The sequence below is a fragment of the Artibeus jamaicensis genome, unplaced genomic scaffold (assembly GCF_021234435.1).
Source record: "Artibeus jamaicensis isolate MK-2021 breed Jamaican fruit bat unplaced genomic scaffold, CSHL_Jam_final contig_387, whole genome shotgun sequence".
In the NCBI taxonomy this organism is placed as follows: Eukaryota; Metazoa; Chordata; class Mammalia; order Chiroptera; family Phyllostomidae; genus Artibeus; species Artibeus jamaicensis.
In genome coordinates this window covers 34,795,371-34,801,120 of record NW_026521812.1, presented here as the reverse complement: position 1 = coordinate 34,801,120, position 5,750 = coordinate 34,795,371, and the positions used below count along the sequence as shown (strand labels likewise).

General features: G+C 38.6%; 1 long non-coding RNA gene across 1 annotated transcript; it reads left to right on the top strand.

Moving 5' to 3' along the window:
* The first annotated feature begins 225 nt into the window (after positions 1-225).
* Positions 226-3,524, top strand: LOC128627355 (uncharacterized). The gene is made up of 3 exons (XR_008391529.1): positions 226-314; positions 2,715-3,067; positions 3,346-3,524. It is a non-coding gene; the product is annotated as an uncharacterized LOC128627355 (long non-coding RNA).
* The last annotated feature ends 2,226 nt before the right edge of the window (positions 3,525-5,750 follow it).

Here is a 5,750-nt window from a genome sequence, read left to right as displayed (position 1 = left end):
AGATAAGCAACTTAACTTTTGGTTTTCTATACTTTCTTAACTATTATAAAATGAAGCTACAATCAAAACCCTGGTTGGGGTGAATACATAGACACTCCGCTGATCCCATGTAAATAGCTGACAGGAAGGCTGTACTGGGGTGTGAGTCATGTGAGTTTATAATAAATGAGATACTGGTCATATTTCCCAAGAGCAAACTCTGAGAAATGTTTTTCCTAGGAACTAATTCAAAGACGAATTTCTGAAACTGTGGATTTCCCCAAGAAATCAAAATAAGCTTTGAAGTAGAGGCCGTATGGAAGTCTATTCCAAAGGTAATATTAAGTATTTCCCTCATATTTTATATTAAGGCAATTGAATCATTTTGTGAAGTTCTAGAACTATCCTTTCTCTTAGGAGAATTTTTGAATTGGGAGTAGGTGGGCTTCATACACGAGAAACCCTTAGGAAAAGACTGATTTGATTCTATGTTCCTAAAGATCTCTCTTATGGGGACTTGTCAGATCTAACAGAGCTGTCCTAGAATTTTAGAATGTGAGTTTCCAGGTTTAGAGTCCCTTTATAGTGGACATAAACAAATGATATTTAGGCACATTTTGGCATGTCGTTTTCATCAGGAAGACTTGGTTGTCAGCTGTTTCCAATGTAATTTGTACAAAGCACCTCTTTATAGTGCCAGTTATCAATCTGAGCAGAAAAATATGCAATCGAACTTTATTTATTTAGCTCAAATATATGAATTGGTTCCTGCTGTTTCAAACTGTATCCAACTGGCTATTTGTGTAGTAAATAAGAATAAGAAAAAATGAAAAGCTCTTTTCTTCTGCCACTATTATTTTTTTCAAATGATTAAGGAGAAACTATTAACAGAAAGTCAAAAATAACCCACCTATCAGATTTAGCATTAGATCCCAAAGGGCACAGAGCTGAAACCTGATTGTCAAAATACTAAGAGGTTTCCAAATCTGATTTTATATTTGCGAAACAGAATCCATAACATTAACAGAATTGAAGTATGCAATATTTACAATATCTAAGTTGTTTTCATTTTGTTTCTGTAGCTAATGTTGCAAAAATTTGAGTAAATATTTGAATTATTGTTTTCCCAAGATGTTCAGAACGCTTTATCAATACTTCCCTTAATGATGCTTCTCTGTTTGGGAATATCACAAGAACACACAATGTCATGTCCAGCATTCTTCTTAATGGCAGAAAATGTAGAAGATTTTCAATTCTGAGCTGAAGCGGGGTCTACAGCAATAACGTACTGTAAAATTACACTGGGGCAAGTAAAGAAAAGGGAAAAATGGAAAAGGGAGGAGTTCAGGAATTCACACTGAGAATGTGTTTCACTAGGAATGCAACATATGTCCTTTCATTAGCCCCTTACATGTACTGTGAACACAAAAACAGAGCTGGAATTTTAACATTAAAATAAATAAGATCCAGAAAGTTTAATAGTTAGTCAGCTAGTCATTCTAACAGGAAGGGTTAGAACCCAAATATCATAAGCTATAGTACTTACTTTTTCAGTACATCCAGAGCATTAAGGAGCACATTGCTGTGGGGGTCACCAGAATTCATCAAAAGGCTGTTGTGGTTGTTTTCCGTGGGCTAGAGAAGACATGAGCTGGCAACAATGTACTCAGGTTCCCTAGTGGAAATGATGGGATCCAGAGTGATAAAGGTCAGGTGTTGGCATGTATTCATTTGAGATATAGTGGGCATAATTAACATAATTAGCCACAGAGATCTGTAGCAGTGGCTAATTATTCCCAGGGCTCTAGGAATAAAAAAAAACCCTGCTGGCCAGCTTCTTAATCTGACTTATATAAGCAGAAAAATTCCAGATCTACTGAGAATAAACAAAACTTGAAGAACTGAAGTGTAGTGAAGCTCATGGCCTCTGATTCAATTCTGAAACTTAACCAGGGGTGTCCAACTTTTTGGTGTTTCTGGGCCACACCTGAAGAAAAAGAGTTGTCTTGGGCCACCCATTAAATACACAAACATTAACAAAAACAAACAAACAAAAATCTCATAATACTTTAAGTAAATTTACAATTTTTCATTGGCCGCATTCATAGCCATCCTGGGCCACCTGTGGCCCGCAGGCTGGGGGTTGGACACCCTTAAAATTATCTTACAGACACAGAACGGCTTGATTGGCAGGGAGGCTAGATCCCTTTGAGGAAAGACTCTCAAAATGGGTCCCAACTCTTTAGTTAGTGAATTATTCTCCAAGTCTTCTCTGGAAGCTACAATGCCTTGATAATGTGACTAAGAAAAAAGCAAATAACCAGGCTTATGTGGTCATTAAATACTGGTTCTGAATGGAGATATCTGTTACAGTGGTCTAATTAGGGCCTAATGGGAATCAGGTGAGAGATGAAGTCTTGGGAAAGTCAGACTTACGCTAAATTTATCAGGACTATTTCTCCATTTTTTCTAAACTGGCAGGGTTCTCCCATTGATTCTCTGCTGTGGAATGTGAGCTATTTCTTTAGAAATAGTTCACACACCTTCCTCTCATGGTTGTCTTCCCCCAAGACACTAAACCAAAAGATACAAAATCAGAAGCAGTTCCACATTTCTGGTGGGTATTGAAGATATTAGTGTCACCCTCAAGGACTTAACAGAATATCTCCTCAAGGAGATAACAGAATGAATATTTCTTTTTTCCCCATTTAACTTTTCTGTTTGACTACTGCAAGAGTCAGCCGGACCTTGGAGAGTGACTGTGGATTATGACAACCTTAATCAGATGATGCAACAAGTGTGTCTGCTGTTCTGTGCACGGAAACTTCACTGGAACAAACACATGCATGTCCTGGACCCTGGTGCACCATTACCCTAAAAACCATTGTCATTGACTGCCTACTACAACGTAATCTGAAACAGGGGAATCCTCACATATCAGAGACAGTGACACTCTTTACCACCTCTCTGCACGTCTATGGCATTTTTTTTGCCATGTCATAATCCAGTATGGAGCAGTCTCTGTTTATTTGTTGGTGACATTCTATGGCCTACATTTTGATCCACTGCATTACAGTAATTGAAGCAGGTAAGAAGAAAGCACCAACTCCATGGTTGTTTTAGTAAGATACATGAAGGTCCTGCAAAATCCGTAAGGTTTTTGGATTTTGCTGAGCTTGCATGAAATGCAGCAAACAGGGTCTCTGAGGTGGGATGTGTCTGGGGATACTCTCTTAAAGTGAAAAACAAGTTGCTGCACTTTTCACTAACCTCCAAGAAGAAATAGGCATACTGCTTGATTAGCCTGTTTAGATTTTGGAGCAAACGCATAAAATGTTTTGCCTGTTGTTTTGGTGTATTTACCAGGAAGCCTTTAAGGCTGCAGTTCTGCATGGGGCTCAAAGCAAGAGAAGACTGCACAGAAGGTCAAAGCTGCGGTGCAAGCTTTCCTGAAATGGACCACGTGATGCAGCGAGCGCAATGGTCCTGAAAGGGAACGTAGTTCGCAGAGATACTGTGTGAGGTCTCTGGCAAGTCCCAACATGAGACTAACGGCAGAGATCACTTGGGTTTTAGATTAATAAATCCATGTTCTATTTTGCCAAAACTATAATCCATTCGAAAGTAGCTCCTATCATTTAAGTGGGTTTTGGTAAACTCAATGCTTAACTATGGACACCAAATGAGGTTTTGACTCAAGCTGCCCAATATGAAAAAAGAAAAAAAAAAGGAGGAAAAGAACAGATGCTGAGGGGATACAATGCAGAGGTGTAAACTCTGATTATTCTATATTTGTTCTTCCAGTTCAGTTCTTCACTCTTCTCTGAATTTTGTTCTCTGAGAGGTTAACGTATCTTGTGGGCTCCCATGCCCTATAGCTTCCAGCTGTGTTTGGCCAATGGGAAGCAATGAAATGGAGGGCAGTGGGAGATCGATTATTCACTCACTCCTGTACTTCCTCTTTGCCAAACTGACGTTCAGTGGTAGTTGTGTGACCCTCTCTAAGGCCAGAGTTCTGTTTCCTATGACCACAGCTCTAAGTTCCTGGGACAGCCTAAGTACAGTGTGGACTTTTCCCAATTGCTAGTCATTGGGATCTTTAATATCCTCTTTTCTTGCTCTTAACCTTCTCTACAGCTCTATAAATAGGTCCTTTATTTATCTCTCAACCATGATTTCTTTGAACATATAATCATTCCCTCCCACCCCCAGTTTAATGATAGAACAAAAAGATGATCCTAGGAAAACATCAGGTCATATTGTGCTGCATATTGATGGATTGATGGATTTTTTAGTAAGAGATAAATAAAACTATGTTTTTTGTAGATATTGTTATTTTGGAGTTTTCTATTACAGGTAGCCAATCCTAATCTTTAAAGATATAACTCCTCCCTTTGATAACTCCTTCTCCCACTCTCTGTAAAGGGTAGTTTTATTGGCCTCATTCCAGCCTCCACTGTATCCATTGGACATCTCTTCTTCTCTGAATGTCAATAGACTTAGTGTCTTTATCACTTTTTGCAGGCTGAGAATATCTAAATGTGTCATTATCTACCATTTGGTACCATCCACTATCCCTTAACAAAACTGTAGCAAATATGCACTGAACTTATTTATAAGAATGGTACTTTCCCCATTTATTTAGGAAGAGTCTAATTTCATAGGCTTTTAGGTATAGAAGACTAAAGTATTTCCTTTCTCAGTTCTTGCCATTAGTATCTCTTATGACAAGCTGATTTTCTATTTTCCTGCTTCTGCCTGAAAAGAGATGTGGAATAATACCATTGGAGGATGCTGTAGTGAGAGAGAATAAGGGGTAGGTCAGAGACCATGCCCTGTTTCATCTTGCTCCATGATCATGTGCTAGGCAGCCTTAAAAGTCAATAGCTCCCAAAAACCTTTCCGCAGGTCGTGGTCCTATCAGCATCTGCTCACTTGGCCAGAGTGAAAACTACTCTGCCTTACTCACGCCTATCCATCCAAAAGCGTCGGATAAGACTGCCAGCCTTGCACTGAGGAGTGATTTTCTCTGTCTATGTCTGACTGTCACAAAGCTCATGAGATTCAGGGCACTGGAAGGGCCAAGTCTTATCTTGAGAATTTTTGAATCCTTAGTGGTTAGCACATGTCTGGCTCATAGTAGAAAGAAAAAGAAGTCATTTCAAAGTTTTAAACACATCTTCAAGATATGACTCAAAACCTAGTGCAGGAATTCCTGAGACATTCCTCCCTACCATTTTTCACTACCTTCAAACATGCTGTACCTGATAGTTAGGTTTTACTCCCTGTGTATGTCCACAGTAATTTATATATGCTTCTCTCGTAGCATTTTTCCTGCTAACTCACAAATTGTATGTCTTTTCCATGAACCTATGTAACTAGCAAGCACCGTAGCTATAAAGCTCAGTATTTAAGACCAGAGCTCTGAATCCCAGCTCTGCTCCTTCGTAGCCATATTATCTTACTTTAGTTACTTAATATTTCAAAGAGTGTTTTCTTATTTGTAGACTGGATATAATTCACTCATTCATGTATTTATTATTCATTTATTAATTACATACCAGCTGTTAATATAATGTACATACTGGCAATAGAGTTAAGAGAGAGGAAACAAGAAAGAACGAGACAGCAGAGAAGAGGAGGAAAAAAAGGGTAAGATGGACTAGGTCTTTGCCCTGATGAGAGCAGGGTCTTGCTCTGGATGTATCCATATCACCCATACCCATATCTCTAAAACAATTGATATGAGTTTATATAGTTATAAGTAATTT